Source organism: Trichosurus vulpecula, chromosome 2 (genome assembly GCF_011100635.1).
Source record: "Trichosurus vulpecula isolate mTriVul1 chromosome 2, mTriVul1.pri, whole genome shotgun sequence".
NCBI classification, from domain to species: Eukaryota; Metazoa; Chordata; class Mammalia; order Diprotodontia; family Phalangeridae; genus Trichosurus; species Trichosurus vulpecula.
The window spans coordinates 122,551,380-122,571,409 of record NC_050574.1 but is presented as its reverse complement, the minus strand read 5'-3'; the positions used below and the strand labels follow the sequence as shown (position 1 = coordinate 122,571,409).

At 42.5% G+C, this 20,030-nt stretch overlaps 1 pseudogene; it reads left to right on the top strand.

Annotated features, from left to right (window-relative positions):
* Positions 1-3,314: 3,314 nt before the first annotated feature.
* LOC118836735 lies at positions 3,315-19,150 on the top strand (annotated as a pseudogene).
* Positions 19,151-20,030: the final 880 nt, after the last annotated feature.

Below are 20,030 nucleotides of genomic sequence, written 5' to 3'. Positions count from 1 at the left end.
AAGCCTTATTGGTCTGGCTCATTTTTGAACATTTCTGCCGCTATCTCAAGGAAAGGTTGGAACATCACCAGAATGATTATTACAATCTATTGCTCTGACGATGCCATTCTTCTCAAACACCCTTAGTGGCTCCCTATTGCCCACAGAATAAACTATAAATGCTTTAGAGTCTGGCTCCAGCCTCACTTTCCAACCCTATTTCACCCTCATCCATTTCATCTACTCTTGATTTAGCCAATCTCCAATTTAATTCTTCCCTTTTCTACCTTTGCATTCATGCCAACTTTCCTGCTTCCTCATTCCTGCCTATTAAAACCCTTTTCTCCCTTTAAAGCCCAATTTAGGAGCCACCTCCCCCATGGAGCCTTCCCTGATTACCTCTAGCTGAAAGTGATTTCTCCCTCTTTGGATATTCCTAGGACATCTTCTCAGACCCTGCCCTTCACTTCTAGAACATTCCATAGTGTATTATACTTAGTTGGTTTTATATCATAGCTTTCTGTTCAATTATAAGCTCCTTGGGGGAGGGATTACATCATTTTTCCACTTTTGTAGGCCTACCTTTGACCACAGGACTTTCCATTTAACTGCATTCTTGTCCAATAGAATTGAGTTGAGTTGAAGGAAGGAACATGGCAGCCAGCCAAAATTCCTGGGTGACTGTGGGCAGGCAGAAACAATGCAAAAGGAAGGTTGAGCACCATTTCTGTCAATTAGATTTGGAAAGGACCTTAGGAAGTTAGTCCAACTCCCTCCTTTTACAGATGAGGAAACAGACCAACTTGGTTTGTGCCTCTTGTATATTTAAGTTCTATTTTATACGGACCGGGTCTGTGATTTCATTGATGTTTGTTGTTTGTTCTTCATTCTCCAAGAGGACCAATGACATCAGGAAGGTGATGTCTTGACTTGCAAGTAGATTGGATTTAAGTGAGGCAAGGTCTATGATTTCTTTGATGTAGGTAACTCCTGGATGAGTAAACTTCCTCCAGTGATGCAGGTTGGCATCTCTGCCCAACATTGAAGGTGTGGAAGTTACTTGTCTAAGGTCACCCAGCCAGTATCCAAGACAAGACTTCAACCCAGGTCTTCTTGGCTTTAGAGACCAAGTCTCCATTCTGTTGTCTGTGTTCCACTGTGTATTATAATTGTATATCTGTCATGGGAGACTGAGATCCAGGAGTAGAACCCAAGTCTTCTCTTGGCCAGTCCAGAGGTCTTTCACTATATGGGATGTCCCAGAAGTCTTTAGTGCAATTTTGAAATTTCACAGCTTAAAACTGTGCAAAGACTTTTGGGACACCCTTTACTAGACTGCCTTTTAAACCAACCAGCTTAAAGACAATTGAAGCCTAATCCAACCAAGAAAAAACCACTCACTTTAGGTAGGATCTGTTTATACTCATGGCTCCGCTTGGAATCCTAGACCAAGTCTTGGATAACTTTTAGGTATGATGACCAAATTCATTAGGATTCATCAGAATGTTGGGGCAGGGGGGCCTGGGCTTGCATAAACTGCAAGGATTTGGGGGTCTTCACTCCACTAGACCCTCTTGTTTCCACCCTCTCCCCTTCTAAAACCTTTGGAGGTTAATTATTAGACTAGTTGATTGAAAACTCAAAGTCTCAGCTCTCTCATCACGTTTAGGCCCCTCGTTTCCCTTTCTCTTGGAGGGGGTATTAAATGAAAAAGGAGTTTTTCTTCTGGTTTTTGAGCGGTTCAAGGTATCTGAAATCATGAAGACCTAAGAAAAAACATTGGATACGGAGCCACGAGACTGTTTCTTCCAGTCCTTGTAAGGAAATCCTTCTTTGCAAGGCTCAGTTGTCTCCTCTGATCCCCCAAAAGCCTTTCCAACCATGGCATTTTATGTTCTAAGGCCCTTTCCAAGCTAATGATTTTCTGTATAAGATAATTTCCAATTCCAACAGTGTTCTGAAGTTCCTTCCAGCTGTGACATTCAGCCTTCTGAGGCCCCTCCCAGCTTGACCTTGTAAGTCTCCTTCCAGTGTTGAAGTTCTGGGACATATGGTCACTTTACTTATTAGCATCTCTGACATTCATTACAGTAAGTATTTAGAAACAGCCATTCCAAACATAGACTCTTTGGTCACCAACTGGGAACAGAATCAGAAGTAAGAGGCTATCCTGCCTCTACCACATTCCTCTGAGAGAGCCAAGGGCTCTGAAGAGGAAATCAGCTTGTGTATTGATTTTGGGAAGTGCGACAAGGCCAGGGAAAGCCAGAGGCTGGGAGGCTTTCTGAATTGCAACACGAGACTGACTTGCCAAGACTTCTCAGTGAAGCAAGATAGCACCTTTTCCCATTCCCACCCTAAACATCATCACCTGCATTTCACAGAATCCTAGGGCAGAAAGGAAGGGACCTCAGATGGCATCTACTCTAACCTGTTCCTGAATGGGAATTCCTTGTTTTATTGTTGTTGAGTCATTTCAGTTGTTGTTGTGCCGAAAAAAAGCAAGCGAGACCCGGATATAAATTTAGATGTGGATTTGTTGAAGCGGGCAACTGTTTGCAGTAATTACTCAAATCGAACAGCCCTGAGCAAAGGGAGAGAAAAAGTATTTAAAGGGAAAGAACACAATTAGATTTCCGTAGAGATGGGGACACAAACAGGGGGACAAGCTGAGGCAGGATCATTTCCGTGGAGATGGGGACACAAACAGGGGGACAAGCTGAGGCAGGATCATTTCTGTGGAGATGGGGACACAAACAGTGGGGTCTGTGGAGATGGGAGTACAAGCAGTAGAGTGAGCTGGGGCAAGATGGAGAAACTGAAAGGGCGGGGTAGGGCATAACATTCCCCACTTTCTTTTCGAAGTGTGTCAATTCTTTGACACATTTTCAGGGGATCTGTCACAAGAATCAGGGGAACTGGGATTTGCAAATCGGTAATGGAGATCCCTAATCAATAGTAGTTTAACAGAGTTTATGCGGGACTTGACAAATTGCAGAAAATGATTAATGAGGCAGGCGCCCACAACCAGAGCTATAATGAAGAGGAGGAGGGGGCCAGTCAGGGTCGTCACCAGGGTAGTGAGCCAAGGGGATCTTCGGAATAGGGGCTGGTACCAGTTCTCAGAGTTTTCCAGCTCCCTTTGTCTATTGGCAATATTTTGGCGTACCAACCTCAGACTTTCCCGCACCACCCCAGAGTTATTAGCATAGAAACAACAAGCCTCTCCCAGGGCCACACATAGGCCACCCTGCTTGAGAAAAAGAAGGTCAAAGCCTCTGCGGTTCTGGAGGGCCACCTCCGCCAATGAGTCCACTTGTTTTTCTAGGACCGAGATGGACTGCTCTATGTGGGAGAGGTCAGTGTTTACCTGTGCACTTAAGGCCTTATAGTTGAGATCCCCTTTGACTAGGGCTGCCATCCCAGTGGCAGCGGGGCCCACAAGCCCCAGGCTCGCTAAGATGGGGATGAGGAGGGGTATTGCTTGCCTTTGACGGTAACTTGGTTGCCCTTCAGGGGAAAAATAGTGCCAGCCTTCCTCACCCGGGAGGAGGGAAACCCGGGGAATTATGGCCACCAAGATGCACAGGGGGCCCTCCGGGCATTGTTGGTGTCTGAGGAACACAGTAGCAGAGACACACTGGGTAAGGCCAGTGTGACATGCCCACCAGGCTCCAGGAGGGGCCAGGAAGTTGAGCTGGAGGCCTAAATCTCCTGAGTTTGTTTGCAAATGGAGCCATACTGAGAACTGCATAAAGTGGTGTTAGATGATGTAAGGCAAAGGCCTGTTCCCTGTACATCCCCTAGGGTGAGCCATGGTTGGTTCCACTCGGGGTTCTCCGTGTTGGAGGTAGGGGTGATGGAGGCATTTAGTGCCACCATTACATAGTAAGGAGGCTGGGGCTTAACACAGATTCAACAATTTTTGCCCAGTGTGTGGTTAGAGCTGTTAAGTGTCTTATGAACAGCCGATAAAAGAGCAAGCAAGGAAACCTGATAGGTGTGGGGTGACTGAGTAATAGGTGTTGGGGCAGGGATGGCCAGGTCCCCTATTGGGCCAATGGGATGGGGACCTGGTAAAGGCTTCTTGGTCACAGTCAGGGTCACCGTCTCTCCCACATGCGGAAACCCCATGGTCACCCAAGAGTCCCAGTACCCAAGAGATCGGGCCTCTCTAGGCAGGGTCAAAAGGGTTTAGGACAATAAGATAGAGTTTGGGGTGCCAGGGGTCAGACTTGATTATACGGATACGGAGTAACGGGTCTGAGCCCCCAATGCTGCCCGCTGGGATGCACAGGGAGTCACTAAGGTCAGTTGAGGGGAGGGTGTAGGCCGTGATACAAGAGCAGTCACATGTGGTTGGGCATCCTGAAGTAGAACAGAGCAGGTAGCCTGCATCTGCTGGTGGGCCCTCAAAAAGGGTGTTGAGGGGGAGATGTATGTCTTCTGGACTTTGGAAAGCCCAGGACTGTTTGTTCCTTGTAGTCATTACCCAAGTAGAGCTTAGCTTGGGGTCATGGGGATTGCCAGGGACCATGGAAGGGGTTAGTAGGAAGATTAAGAAGGAGATCAGAACAGTCTTAGCTTTAGGGGGTCATCGAGGGGCTCTGCCTTCCATTGTACGGATGTAGCTGCTTTCACACGACTGTGGTGGAGCCAGACAGGAATGAAATTAACCTTGAATGCAGATGGTGTGGTTAGGAAGACAGTGTAAGGGTCCTTCCACTTAGGCTCGAGACCAAAGGCTGTATGTTTTTGGATTAGGACAGAGTCAGAAGTTGGAGTAGGTGGGGCTTCCCGTACAGATTTATGAAGCTGAGACTAGGTATGTTGCAGACCCTATAGGAACTTCATGAGGGAAGCATTAATAGGAGGAGGCCACCCAAAAAGAATTTCAGAGGAGTCAAACCTAGTTTATTAGGGGTGCATCCCAAGAAGTTTGGCAACAAAGCTAGGGCCATCATCTGAGCCAATGCTAGGGGGAAGGCCAAAACGGGGATCAATTCATTCAAGAGTTTCTTTACAACTATCAGGGCTGTCTCCCTCCTCAGCAAAGACCAAGAGACATTTAAAACCCGCTGCTGGTGGCTTGACTTCAGCAAAATCCATTTCCCAATGTTTCCCTGATTGCACTCCCGGCAGCCACACCCCCAGTGGAACTGTCTCTATCTGTTTTGCATTCACTTGGGCGCAGGACCACATCTGGTGACTGTGCTGAAGGATGTTGTCTAAGTGAGGGATGTAATATCTGTCCCTGAGTAGCTCCCCCCAGGGGTGTAATCTGATGGAGTCTTCCCACCCAATCCTTCCCCAAGACCTCAGGAACAAAAGTTTGGCCATCTCCCAAAACTCACCGCCCGGACTCCTTCCTCCACCCCGCCTTTTTTTTTCTTTTGGCGGCGAAGGAATCATCCGAGGGTGAATAAGAGGGAGGAGGGGTGGCAGAGGGGAGGGGGTCTGAAACAAAAAGAAGGGGAGTGGCTTCCGAGAGGGGTGCTGCCCAGGCATCTGCTGCCCAGCTGCCAATGGCTTCAGGGGAGTCGCTGAGTTGATGGACCAGGCAGAACTTGAGAGGGGAGCCAAATTGAGTCCAGGAGGGCGAGGATCTCCCCTCTGCCTCCGCCTGTCCTACCGGAAGATGTGAGGGGGCCCGTTCTTTGTAAATAGACAGAAAAATCGTCGGAGTCAGGAAGGAGAGTGGCAGGGTTAAGGGCAGAGGACTTAGAAAGGGTAGGGCGGGGGCTGATCTGCCACAAATAGATGAAAGGGCTTAGTGATGTCAGGGAGAGCAAATGCAGGGGCAGAGGCGAGGGCCCTTTTTAGGGGGTCAAGGGAGTTTTTGTTCCTCGGGGGCCCAGACTAGAGGGCCAGACCCAGCAGTAGAAGAGTAAAGGGGTTAGCAAGGTCAGCAAACCCAAGGATCCAGCAGTTCATGGACCTGCTTCTTGGTAGTAGGAACAAGAATGTTTAGGATGGCCTGGATACGAGCTTGAGAGAGAGTGATTTCCAACCTCAAGGCAGTACCCAAGGTAGGAAACAGAGGTGCAACAGACCTGCGAGGTAGCCGAAGGAATTTAAAAGAGACAGAAGAGAGTGGGTGCCTTGAAAGCAACCACCCTCAGTGGATGTAGCTAGCAAGAGATCATTTATATGCTGAATGAGGGAGCAAGAAGGGTTAGATTGCCAGAAAGGCAAGATTCAGGTGGAGGGCTTCATCAAAGAGGGTGGGGGAATTTTTGAAACCCTGAGGCAACCTTATTCAGGTCAGCTGGCCAGAGAAGCCTGATGAAGGGTTGACTCAGGTAAAAGCGAAAAGGGGCTGGCTTGCAGGAGCCAAAGGAATGGAGAAGAAAGAAATCTTGGTCCTTAAGGTCCAAGACAGTGTAAGCAGTGTGGGTGGGTAGCAAGAGGCTGAGGAGGGTGTAAGGACTTGCACTGGCTGAAAGTCAGAAGTGCCAGGCTTTCTAACAGGAAGCAGAGGGGTGTTCCAGGGGGACCGGCACCGGACAAGGATGCCAGCCTCCTTGAGTCAGGAAATATGGAGAGCTACTGAGGAAAGAGAACGAATCTGTCTGGAGGCTAGAAAAGCAGTTTTGGGTCCTGGGGGAGGGCCACTGGAGGAGAGAAAAGCCGAGAGCTATGCCCCTGTGGGCTTCAGAAGGCATGGGATACTGAAGAATAGAAACTGGAGAGGCTGTGGCTAGAAGCCAGGAGGGTTAGATTTGGCCCAAACCCCAGGGACCAGGGGAAAAAAGCGATCCAGGTTGGGACTGGCAAAAGCTGACTCAGTGGGCTCATGAAGGAGGAACTCAGCACAAGAAGGGCAGGTGGAGGGGGGCACAACAGGAGGGGAGGTCAGGGCTAGGTCCAGGGAGGCTGACTCACCATGGTATCACAACTTGACAATAATAGCAGTTTTTTTTTTTGACAAATACCTTTTCTTTTTAAAACTTATTTTACCTGGACCTAACGATCAAATTTTAATTTTAAAAGAATATCCTAAAAGCCAATTATTAAAAATTAGTCCCACTAATTTTAAAAGCCAGGTTCAGAGGTCAGCTAGTTTCTGACTCCACTGTTCTCTTTTCTTTCAGTAAAACTTCCACTTCCAGGCTTTTCCCAATTTATTGTACAAATAGGGATCCCAGTACTGCTGTTACAAAACCTGGAGGTTTATAACTTCTTAGATTAAACTTCTTTAAAAGACATGGTCATATGAAATGACTTAACAGTTTCCTAATCCATTCCATATTTCAACAGTACAGTTGTCAGTCTAACAACACTTAGAGAAATTGTTTCTCTAACAACACAGATGAACCAAACAGTTGTTACCTAGCAACATGAATTTAATTTGTTACCAAAAAATGTAACAAAATTTTACAAATACAACAATATCATAAATAGATGTAAACCTTTAGAATCATAATTAATTAATTACCAATCTGGCTGGATGTATTTCCACCTTCATCTTATCACCATTGACATAAACTTCACATCTGAGAAAATTCACATATGAAGCAATTCTATTTAACTTGAACGTTTGTTTTTGCCAATCAATATACTAAATAATTTTACAATTAAGAATACTATTACAATTTGGAATCACCTGTTATACCAGGTCAGTTTAAAGTGACACACTGGACCAATATTCGTGTTAAATTTAATAGAACCTGCTCACAGATCTAGTCCAAAGGTGGGTGGACATAATCCCTTCCTCCTCTCTATAACTTCATCTATTGGATTTTTAACTCAGGCTATCAAGCCTTTTACTCTAAGCTGCTTGCTCAAGATTTTAATTTACTAATCTTCCAGTTTTTACCACAGTCTCTCTTTTCCTTTTCCCATAAACTTTAGTGACAAGCAGTAAAATGAACTCTAATTTATCTTAAGCATTAAATTAAGAATGACATATTTTCACTTTTCACTCTTAGTTCTTTTCTGGTTGGGTCCCATTACACAAAAACTTTTTCTGCTTTTTGTAGGCAGAAAAAGGGTTAAAATACCTCTGTAGCTGTTTCCCTTTTGATCTTAGGGAGTTAACCCTTCCTTATCTTGAAATTTTTAGTGCAGAGAAGTTCAAAGGAACTTTTCCCATGTACCTTGAAGTTTTTCTCCTGAGCGGTTGGTTACCTTTAAGTTTTTCTGCTCCGATAACTGTGCCTTTTTTGAGTGGAGGTTATGCCAGAGCCCTGAGAACTCGGTCTTAACACTTCTCAGGCTTTCTTTTCTCACATGCCCTGTTTTCTCCCATCTTCAACATAAATCAATCTCCCCCCACAACTTGACTTTCACTTGTGGGTTATTTTTTTCCTTACGGTGTTAAACTTTAACCAGACTATGGACACATAGCCTGCTCTGCTCCCTCCACAGGAATGCCAGTGTGATAGGGAGGGGCAAGGGGGGGAGGCTATTCTCACTCATTCACAAACAGACCCACACACGCACAGGCACAGACAGACAGACAAAAAAACACACAAACACAAAACAGAAAGACACCCCGGGACATACACCAGAAACCAGAACAGGCAGAGGCTGGACCGTCTCCAACTTGCCTGGGGGATTGGTACTTTTTTTCAGAAGGTGAGCCTCTTCAGACTAATTAGGTCTGTCTCCCAGCCTTACTGACAGCTGAAGCCATGTCTGGCCCCAGATCTCCACCAGAACCAGAAGGGAATTCCCACCAGAAAACAGAAACCTGACTCAACTTACCCTGTGGGGCTCTGGAATGTCTCATAGTTGGATTTCCCCTAGAGGTTTTTTTTTTTTGGATCCACAAAAGTCTGAATAGGGGGCAGGTCGGCGTGGGGGGATGGGTTAGTTCTCCTCCCTCTCAAGCTCCAGGGGCCCTGAAACGTGTGGCCTAAAAGCCAATTATTAATGTTTCAGGGGCCGGCTTCCCTTAGAGATCAGGAGGAGGAGACGCCCACTACCCGAGAACGAGACCCTACCTGGCCCAGGTCTCGGGTGTGCCACAGACCACCCCCAAATCTCGCTGGGGCCTCCAGAAATGTTGTGCCTAAAAAAAGCAAGAGAGACCTGGATATAAATTTAGATGTGGATTTATTGAAGTGCGCGACTGTTTGGAGTAATTACTCAAATCCAACAGCCCTGAGCAAAGGGAGAGAAAAAGTATTTAAAGGGAAAGAACACAATTAGATTTCCACGGAGGTGGGGACACAAACAGTGGGACAAGCTGAGGCAGGATAGAGAAACTGAAAAGGGGGGATAGGGCATAACATTGTGTCTGACTCTTCATGACCCCGTTTGAGATTTTCTTGGCAAAGATTCTGGAGTGGTTTGTTATTTTCTTCTCCAGTTCATTTTACAGATGAGGAAACTGAGGCAAATGGTTAAGTAACTTGCCCAGAGTCATACAGCTATAATTGTCTGAGGCTGGATTTGAATTCAGGTCTTCCTGACTCCAGGTCTGGAACTCTGTGCACTATGGCACCACCTACGAGCTGCCCTTCCTTGTTTTTACGTAATATATATTTTCCATTGTATTTCTCCCTCACTTCCTCCCAGAGAACCACCTCTGATAATACAGTTCAAAGTAAGCAAAAAAATTCCCCCAAACTAGATGACATTTACCAAAGTATCTGATGTTACATGCAGCTAGTAGATAACGTGATTAGAGTCTTGGATTTGGAATCAGCAAGACCTGAATTAAAATCCTGCTTCAGACATTTACTAGCTGTGTAATCCTGGGTAAGTCATTTTAATCTCTCTGACTCAGTTTCCCCATCTATAAAAGTGGAATAATAATAGCACCTCCCTCTCGGGGTTGTTGTAAAGATGGAATGAGAGGATGATATACTTTTGTAGAACTCTTTACAAACCTTCAAGGGCTATGTTAATGCTAGCTGTTATTATTAGCCAGCTATTACTATTCTCAGCCCCTAAGGATTTCTGATTTTCAGTTTATTTTTGATACTCCATATTTGCAGAGCTAGAAAGGATTTTTAGGTAGGTGACACAGTGAATTGAGCACTGGGCCTGGAGTCAGGAAGGTCAGAATTCATATCCAGCCTCACACATGAGCCGGATGACCCTGAACAAGACACTTAACTTCTGTCTGCCTCAGTGTCCTCAACAACAAAATAGGGATAGGAATAGCACCTACCTCCCAGGGTTGTAGTGAGGCTCAAATGAGATATTTCTAAAGTGCTTAGCACAGTTCCTGACACATAGTAGGCACTTAATAGATACTTATTCCTTTCTGTCCCTCCCGCCCCTTTAAATATTTTACTGAACTGTAGTAGAATTTAGACTTATGGGATACATTATCTTAACTTTTGTGTGTCATGGACCCTTTCGGTCACCTAATGAAATGTAGGATCCCTTCTCAGAAGGACATTTTTCAGTTCATAAAGTAAAATACGTAGAATCACAAAGGACACCAAAGGTCAGAAAAAATGAAGATGTAAGTTCATGGATCCCCTGACGTCTCTCCATTGTACTGACCCAGGTTATGGACCTCCAATCTGTTCCAATATCCTTACTTCATGGAGTAGAGGATTGGGACCTCAGGAGGTTAAGCGACTTGTGCGGGGTCACACGGTTAGTAAATAGTAAAACCAAAGTACAAACCAGATCCTTGGGATTTAGATTCAGATATCCTGTCTCTAAATCCAGTGTTCCTGTGTCACTCCACCAAAACTGCCTCCCAGAGAAGGTTAGATGTGAAACAGACTTTACAGGTGAAGTTCTAGTTGAAGTCTCTCATTTTACAGAGGGGCAAACTCAGCCCAGAGAAGGAAATTGACTTCTTCATATAAAAGTCATCCAAGAAAAGGTATTAACGCTAATATTGCACTCTGCCTTTTTAGGCTCAAGTCTGCCAGACACGAGTTTGTTTAATTCATCATTAATCTAATAGCAGGTATATGTGTCTTAGAGAGATGTCCAGACAAATATGGTCCCCTTTGCTCTCTGACATGACTTTCTGCCCCAAGAAAATTGTAGTAATATTTACATATATATATATATATATATATATATGTTGGATTAAAGTAAGGTTGTGAACCCCTTAACATTGCTTTCCTTAGTAAAGCAGATCAAAGAACCTGTGTTAGTGACTTTCTGTGTGCTGGTTGTTATTGGTTTTACACAGCAGTAGCTGCTAGCAAGATTGTTGCTACAAATATATATATATATATATACACATATATATATATACACACACACACACATATATATATATATATATGTATGTATTTGCACAGTTGTGTATAGAAAATCATCTCACCCAACAAGGAGTGAGAGGGGGAGGGGATAAAAGAAAGGGAAGAGTGGTCAGAGGGAGGGTAGATTGGGGGAAACAGTGATCAAAACCTAAACATATTTTTGAGGAGAGGTCAGAGTGAAAAAAAAAGGATAAATAGAAGAAAAGAGGATGGGGAGAAATACATAGTTAGTAAACATAACTAACTTTGAACGTGAATTGGATGAACTTACCCATAAAGTAGAAGCAGATACCAGAATGGATTAGAAACCAGAATCCAATAAGTTGTTTACAAGAAACTTATTGGAAACAGAAAGACATATGCAGAGTTAAAATAAGGGTCTGGAGCACAATCTATTATGCTTCACTAAGATAGAAAAGGCAGATGTAGCAATCATGATCTCAGACAAAGCAAAAGCAAAAACAGACCTAATGAAAAGAGAGAAATAGGGAAACTACATTTTTCTTAAAGGTACTATAGACAATGAATTAATTTCAGTGCTAAACATATATGCGCCAAAGGCATAGCATCCAAATTCTTGAAGGAAAAGTTAAATGAGTTATAGGAAGAAATAGTAAAGCTATACTAGTGAGGACCTTAATTTATTCCTCAGACCTAGCTAAATCTAGCCATAAAACAAATAACAAAGAAATTAAGGAGATGAATAGAATTTTAGAAAAGTTAGATATAACAGACCCATGGATGAAATTGAATGGTTATAGAGAGGAGTATGGCTTTTTCTTAGCTGTACAGGGCTACTCATCCACTTTTGGTGTCCCATCTTCATTCGACTCTCACCTGTTGCTCCAAAGAGTTGTAGCATGTGAAGCCACACAGTGGTAAATTGTCTCAGAAGATGGACTAAACCAGATTGAGAGTAACTGACAGGGCTCAAACCTATTGGTGAGGTAGGGAGATGTCTAATCCAAGCATGTGAAGACTTTCCCCAGTGGAATGAATGGATGAGAAAAATTTGTTCAATGGCCATGAAGGTAGCTAAAGCAGATGCTGTGAAGTGCTTAAAGCTTGTTCAGGTATCAAAGACACCAAGGTCATCCATTGCATCCTGAGCCATCATCAATCTTTTTGACTTTTGTCTTGCCACTGGACCTTGATGATTCAGGAAGAGAGAGTGAGATTGATAACTTTTCACAACTCTTCCTCACTTAAATCCAATTCACACGCAAGTCATTTGTCCTCTTTGAAAATGAAGAAGAAACAACATAGTGCCTTCACAAAAACTAACAATGCATTAGGGTGTAAAACCTTGCAAACTAATACAGAGAAGCAGAAATATTAAATGCACTCTTTAGGGACCATAACGCAATAAAAATATATTTAATAGAGGGCCTTTGAAGCATAGATTCAAAACTAGTTGGAAACTAAATAATCTAATCCTAAAGAATGAGTGGGTCAAGGAACAAATCATAGAAACAGTCAATAGTTTCATCAAAAATAATGACAACAGTGAGACAACATACAAAAATTTGTGGGATGCAGCCAAAGTAGCACTTAGGGAAAATTTATTTCTCTAAGTGCTTCCATCAGTCAAAGAGAGAAAAAATAGATCAAAGAATGGGGCATACAACTAAAAAAGCTAGAAGAGGAACAATTAAAAGTCCCCCATTAAAGACCAAGATAGAAATCTCAAAAATCAAAGGAGAGAGAAACAAAATTAAAATTAAAAAATCCATTGAACTAATAAATAAAACCAGTGGCTGGGTTATGAAAAAAACCAATAAAATAGATACACTATTAACTAATTCAAAGATGATTATCTAATTAAAAAGAAAAGAAAACCAAATTACCAATATGAAAAATGAAAAGGGTGAATGAAAATAAAATTAAAGCAATTATTGGGAGCTATTTTGCTCAACTATATGCCAATAAAACTGACAATCTAAATAAAATGGAAGAATATTTACAAAAATGTGAGTTATCCAGATTAACAGAAGAGGGAATAGAATACTTAACCCTATTTTGGAAAAAGAAATTGAACAAGCCACAAATGAGGTCCCTAAAGGGGAAAAAACACAAATCCAGGACTAGATGGATTTACAAATAAATTCTACCAAACATTTAAAGAACAATTAATTCCAATACCATATAAAATATTCGAAAAAAATAGGTAAAGAGTCCTACCAAATTCTTCCTATAACAAAATTTGGCTTTGGTGCCTAAATCAATGAGAGCGAAATCAGAAAGGAAACTAAAGACCTATTTCCCTAATGAATATTAATGCAAAAACTAAAAAAATACTTAGCAAGTAGATTACAGCACTATATTACAATGATCATAACTTATGACCAAGTTAACTTTATGCCAGGAATGCAGGGGCATGTGAAAACTCTACTGCACTGTTTGAACTTAGCCCTGTGTGGCTTAGAAGGCAGATATGTTTTTTGCTTAGGGAACAGATTTGTTGCTTAATTCAATATATTAACTCATTAAACTACCAAAGAATTATTTTTCTGAGCTAGAAAAAAATAATAAAATTCATCTGTAGGAAAAAAAAGAATGTCAAGGAAATCAATAAAAATGGGGAGAGAAAGGAGGAAGGCAGCCTAGCAGTACCAGATCTCAAATTACCCTACATAGCAATAATCAGCAAAACAGTCTAGATGAGAAATAGAGTGGTTGATCAGTGGAATAGATTAGGTACACAAAATATAGAAGTAAATGACCACAGTAATCTAATGTTCAATAAACCCAAAGATTCAAGCTTTTGGGACAAGAACTAACTGTTCAACAAAAACTTCTGGGAAAACTGGAAAGCAATTTGGAAGAATTTAGGGATAAACCAACATCCCACACCACATACCAAGATAAGCTCAAAATGGGTATGTCAGTTAGTCATAAAGGGTGATATCCTAAGCAAACTAAGGGAACACGCAGAAAGTGCCTGTCAGATCTATAGATAAAGGAAGAGTTCATGACCAAACAAGAGACAGAGAGGATCATGGGAGGTACAATGGATAATTCAGATTACATGAAATTAAAAGGGATTTGCACAAACAAAATCAATGAAGCCAAAATTAGAAGGAATGCAAGAAGTCGGGGAAAATTTATAGCAAGTTTCTCTGATCAGGGTCTCATTTCTCAAATACAAAGGGAACTGTGCAAATTTATAAAAGTAAGACTAGTTGATAAATGGTCAAAGGATATTAACAGTCAGTTTTCAGAAGGAGAAATCAAAATTATCAAGTCATGAAAAACACTCTAAATCATTAATAATTAGAAAAATGCACATTAAAACAACTCTGAGGTACTGCTTCACACCTACCAGTTTGAGTAACATGATAGAAAAGGAAAATGATAAATGCTGGAAAGAATGTGGAAAATAGGGACACTAAAGCATTGTTGATGGAGCTGTGAATTGATCCAACCATTTTGGAGAACAATTTAGAACTGTGCCCAAAGGGATATAAAACTGTACATATCCTCTGACCCAGCAATACTCCTGCTAGGTCTGAACCCCAAAGAGATCAAAGAAAAAAGAAAGTGACTCATATATACAAAAATACTTGTATCAGCTCTTTTTGTGGTGCCTAAGAATAGGAAACTGAGGGGATGTTCATCAGCTGGGGAATGACCGAACAAGTTGTGGTATATGATTGAGATGGAATGCTATTGCTCTGTAAGAAATGACAAAGGAGATTGTTTCATTAAAAACTGGGATTACTTACATGATATGAGAAGAACTAGGAGAACTTTGTACGCAAGAATAGCAATATTGTAAAGATAATTGACTGTGAAAGACTTAGCTGCTCTGATCAGTACAATGATTTATAAAAATTCCAAAGAAGTAACCAAAAATAAAAATCTTAAATAAAAAAAGAAAGTAAGTGATAGAGTGAGGATGACAAAGGAGGAAATCCCTTGGAGGAGACAGGATGGAATATTACTTGAGCAGGTAGAGAGGTTAGCCTTGGTAAGGAGTAAAGCCACCTCATCGTGTGAGATGGGTGTGAAGAAGGAGAGAGTGACAGAAGGCATCTGAATGATATGAGATGAAGAAGAGGGAAAAAGAAGGAACTCATGGTGAATGACCTCAATTTTTCTGTAAAATATGAATAAAAGTTCTCAGTAAAGAGTGTAGGGTGGGGGGAATCGATGAGAGGTTAAAAGAGCAGTGAAAACATTTGAAAGAGCCACTGTGGAGAATGGGATGGTGAATTAATGAAGGAAGTATAGGAAGCTTGCCTAGAACCAATGAGAGCTCAGTCGAGGTTTTGTAACAAGTACATCAACCAGAACCATTGTATAATTTTCTCCACCTTCATTCAGCAGCATGCATATAGGAGCAAACATGGCAGATGACGGGAGTCATCCAAGGCGGAGACTTGGCAGGGCACAAATGGTAAAATGATAAAGGAATTAGGGACTCCATAGAACGGATTGGTGGAGAGTTGAATTGGTTTACCAAACTGGCAAAAGGAAAAGGGGGAAAGAGGAGAGTGTCTAGTGCAAGCGGATTGGCCTGGGAGAGAAATAATGACGGTCATGGGATTGAAGGTCATGCTCTGTGTTGGTAAGCAAAATGGGCTCTTAGCACTTAGCTCAACCAAGTCCTCTTGAAGAGTTTGGCCTTTGTTTCCTTGATTAGATTTGAGTGCCTCCTTGCCTCAGGGGAGGGCCTAGTTTACACATGAATTTGAGTGACATGTTTGGGACATCAGAGGCTTTTAGACCACATGGGCTCAAGTCGCCTCTTTGTGACGATTCTAGGTCATGTGGGTGAGTTGCATGTGTGACTCATCCTTGACCCTGAAAGAGATATAAAACCAGGGACTGGCTTTCTATTTTTTGGAGCTCTTACCCACAGCAGTGGTGGCGCGAGTGACTCTGGGCCAGCCCTCGTTATGAGCTCCCAGGCTGAACCTAGATGTTGGTAACTATGAATCTGTATTTGGTCTGTCTGTCAATGTTTGTAATTTGTTTAGGGCTCTCACTCTTGTTGGCGTGGAGACTCTGGGCAGCTGTAGCTAAGAGCCCTCCAGCTTGTAACCCGGATGCTGAGACTTTGTTAAACTCTGGTAACTGTGTATTGGGATTTGAATCAGACAATCCATGTTTGTACTTTGTATTTTGCTATGAAGTTCAGGGTGCTGGTTTTTTCCCCTGAACTAAGTGAGTGATATTTGTGTGCTGAATTAAAGTAAGCTTGTCAACCCCTTAACATTGCTTTCCTTACTAAAGCAGATCAAAAGAACCTGTGCTTTTGCAGCACACTGGCTGGTTCTTGTTGTTGGGGTTGTGTTGGTCTTTCACCCCCACAACAGCTGCTAGCCGGATTGTTGAAACATGCTCTTAGCAAAGAATTGAGTTTGGAAACGGAGGGCAGAGAAGTGAAAACCCAATAGATTATGATTAGATAAGGGGACTTCAGAATTCTTTACCGCAAAGGCGGTACATTTTTGGGTGATGGCAAGATCAAGGTCAAGACCATTTTGTATATGGCTGAGTAGGTGAGAGAACTGAGTGGTTAGGGTATTTGGGAGAGAATCTAATATACATACATACATACATACATATACACACACACACATATATATATTGAATATATATACATATACACACACACACACACACACACATATACATATATATATATATATATATTGAAATCCTCTACTATGATGACAGGAAGGGGAGAGAAAAATTGTGAGGCATGTACCAAACTCATTAAGAAAGTGACTTGAAGTCTGTAGACAGTAGCTACCAGGACTTCAGATGGGTGGGACAGATGAATAGCATGGACTTCAAAGGAGGAGAGATTACTGAGTGAAGGAGGTAAGGAGAGAACCTAGAAATGGAAATGAGGAGCAAGGACTATTTCACCTCTTCTATCTTGACCAGTGAGCCAAAGAGTGTAGCCAGTGCTAGAAAGTATGGCCAAGGAGGCTGTCATTGGGGTCACAGTCATTGAGCGGCAGAGCCAGGACTCAAAACCAGGGTTTCTGACCTTGTTTGTAATCTACTTTTCCATACTTATTTCGTATAATTCTCCTTTATACTCAATATTTCCTAACCAAAGTGATGTACCAACTATTCTTCTACCTTCTACCTGAATAAGGATATCACTTGATCTTTCAGGTGTTGTTAGTCATTGCCAAAGTACCTTGTGTGATTGCCACCCCTACAAGTGGCTTGAGCAATGCCCTGAAGGGCATCCCTGGGACACGTACGTTCCAAGCTACTCCATTTTGTTCACACATACATATCTATACTCTCCCATTAGTGCTTGCAATGCAAGTAACCCCAGAGTAGGACAAGCCATGATATCTTGTTGTGCAACTTGTTCCAAAAAATATTCCAGCCTCTGGCATCCTGTTATGCAGAAACCCTTAACCTTGAAACTGGGTAAAAGGGTTATTGTCCTGGATCAGCCTTGAGCCTCAGCAACAGGGACCTTGACTAACCAACTTTTCCCTGTCCCCCTACCCCATTCCTCACTCCCTGAAACCTATATAAACCTCGTGGAATGTTCATTTAGAGAGTTTTGGCTCTTCCAGTAAGACTCCCCTGTTGGTGAACTCCATAAACCCTAGCTGGTTCAAATTACATTTCTTGGCCAATCTGTTGTTCTTGTTCCCAACACTGACAAACATTAAATACATGTTGCGGAGATTTATAGACTGATTTATAGACTTAACAGACTTCTTGGAAAGAGAGGATAGAGGAAAAGATACTAAGAAGGAGGCAAGATGTAAACTTTCCATGTCAAATTGGAGCCACAAGTACATAGGGGAAAACTAGCATCTCAAGTTACATTGTATCTACTTACCTGTGTCTAAATTGTGTCCACCTTCCTTTCCACCCTCCCTGCTCCTTGAGATCTTGAACTGTTTTAGGACTTTGTATCCCAAATGTTTTATGAGCGCCTGAAGCCTGCACCTCTAGCTTCCCCTTTGACCACCTGAAGGCACAGAGTGTCTGTGAGATACCAAAGATGGAGCCTTTGGCTGCTCTGTTTCCTCGTGGTCACCATCTTCTGATACCCCACTTACCCTCCTATATGATGATTGAGGACCACAATGAGATTTATTTCTATGAGTATGAACCCATTTAACACACGGAATTTGCCTTTACACTCCATGAGCAGGAGACTTGACCTAAGCAGGAACCATTCCCTGTTATCTTGGTGACCTCACAGCCTGCAAATGTGAAAGCCAGACAGGCCATTCAGGTTATTAGTGGCACAAAGAATTCTTAGTGGGGACAAGAAGTCCTAACATACTTTTTTTTAGGCCACCAAATGTAGCCAGAAAATAAGATGTTGGCCTCATCCATACAAGATGAAAACATTCTTTATGGCATCCTAATCCACCAAGACTTTATAGATACATACTACAACCTGACCTTGAAGACAATCATGACATTCAGGTGGATTATAGAGTTTTGCTCTATGGCCAAATATATGATGAAGGCAGACTCTGATGTTTTTATTAACCCATGGAACTTAGTGAAATATCTTTTGACTTATGAAGTCCAAGAACTTTTTCACGGTCGACCCTCTCATAGAGAATTTTTCCAAAATAGAATTAACCCCACCCCCCACCAAGAGTATCCTTTCAGAGTATTTCCACCATACTGTAGTGGCTTGGGTTACACGCTGTCCAGAGACTTGGTTTTCTAAGTTTATGAAATTATGACATATGTCAAGCCCATCAGATTTGAAGATGCTTACATTGGAATCACCTTGAGGATCTTGGGACTTTTCCCAAGTCCAATGACCTCATTTTTTTGTACTGGAATAGGTTTAATACCTGAAAATTCAAGTGCTTGATTACAGCCATGGCTTTTCTCCCAAAGAGCTCATTCAGTATTGGCAGCTCATGCAAAAGGAAAGCGTTAGTGACCTTCTGTTCTGCTCTGGCCAGGCCAAGGACTTTGTAGAAAGCCCTCTAATTTGGATTGTAGTGTCTGTCCTGGTGCACACTTAACTTTCATACAGGTCACTTAATCTCTGTTTGCCTTAATCCACTGGAGAAGGAAACAGCAAGCCACTCCAGTATCTTTGCCAAGACAACCCCAAATGGAAGAGTCAGATATGATTGAACAATAACAATGCCCAGTACTTATCTCAGTGGCCCTCCCATAGTAGACACTCAATTAATTGAATTGAGTTCAGTCCAGTCCAGTGCTCTCCTCTCCACCAGTTGCATCTAGAAGACATCTGTGCTTGGACCTGAGTTGAAGTTAATTCATGAGGCACTGCAAGCTAGGGAAATTGTGGAACAGAGCTGGGATTCTATTCATTTTCCTCCATCTCCTCTCTCTCCTTGAAGTGGGGTTGGGACTGGAGATGTGGGATGGAGCAAGCTCCTTGTTTAGAGCATTAGATAACTCAACCCGGAGATTGGGCCAAGCGTCTCAGAATTGTTGTTAAACTTGCCGCTTAGATAAGAAGCCAAGATTAATTGGATTTGGTTGATAAAAATTCTTGGCTTGACAGCACGAAATAGGACCCGCGTTTGTGGATGCTGTCCTGTGTTCATGTGCATCTCTGTGTGTATGTAGTTGCAAGTCTTTGCATGAAGTTTCCCTGAAAATAATCAAAGAATCCCAGAGTTAGACGGGGCTCTGACATATGATTTAGTTTGATCCCTCCTAACTGTTAACAGGTGGGAGGCTTTCTCAGGACTCCTCCCAGGAAGAAATAGGTTCTTGAGTTCCAAGGAATGGTGAAATGAGCACATAGGTGAGCAACACCACAGAATCATGGAATCTCAAAGTTATAAGGGTGCTCAGAAGCCATCTAGTTGGCAGCTATGTGGTGCATTGGATTAGAGTACTGGGCTTGGAATCAGGAAGACCTGAGTT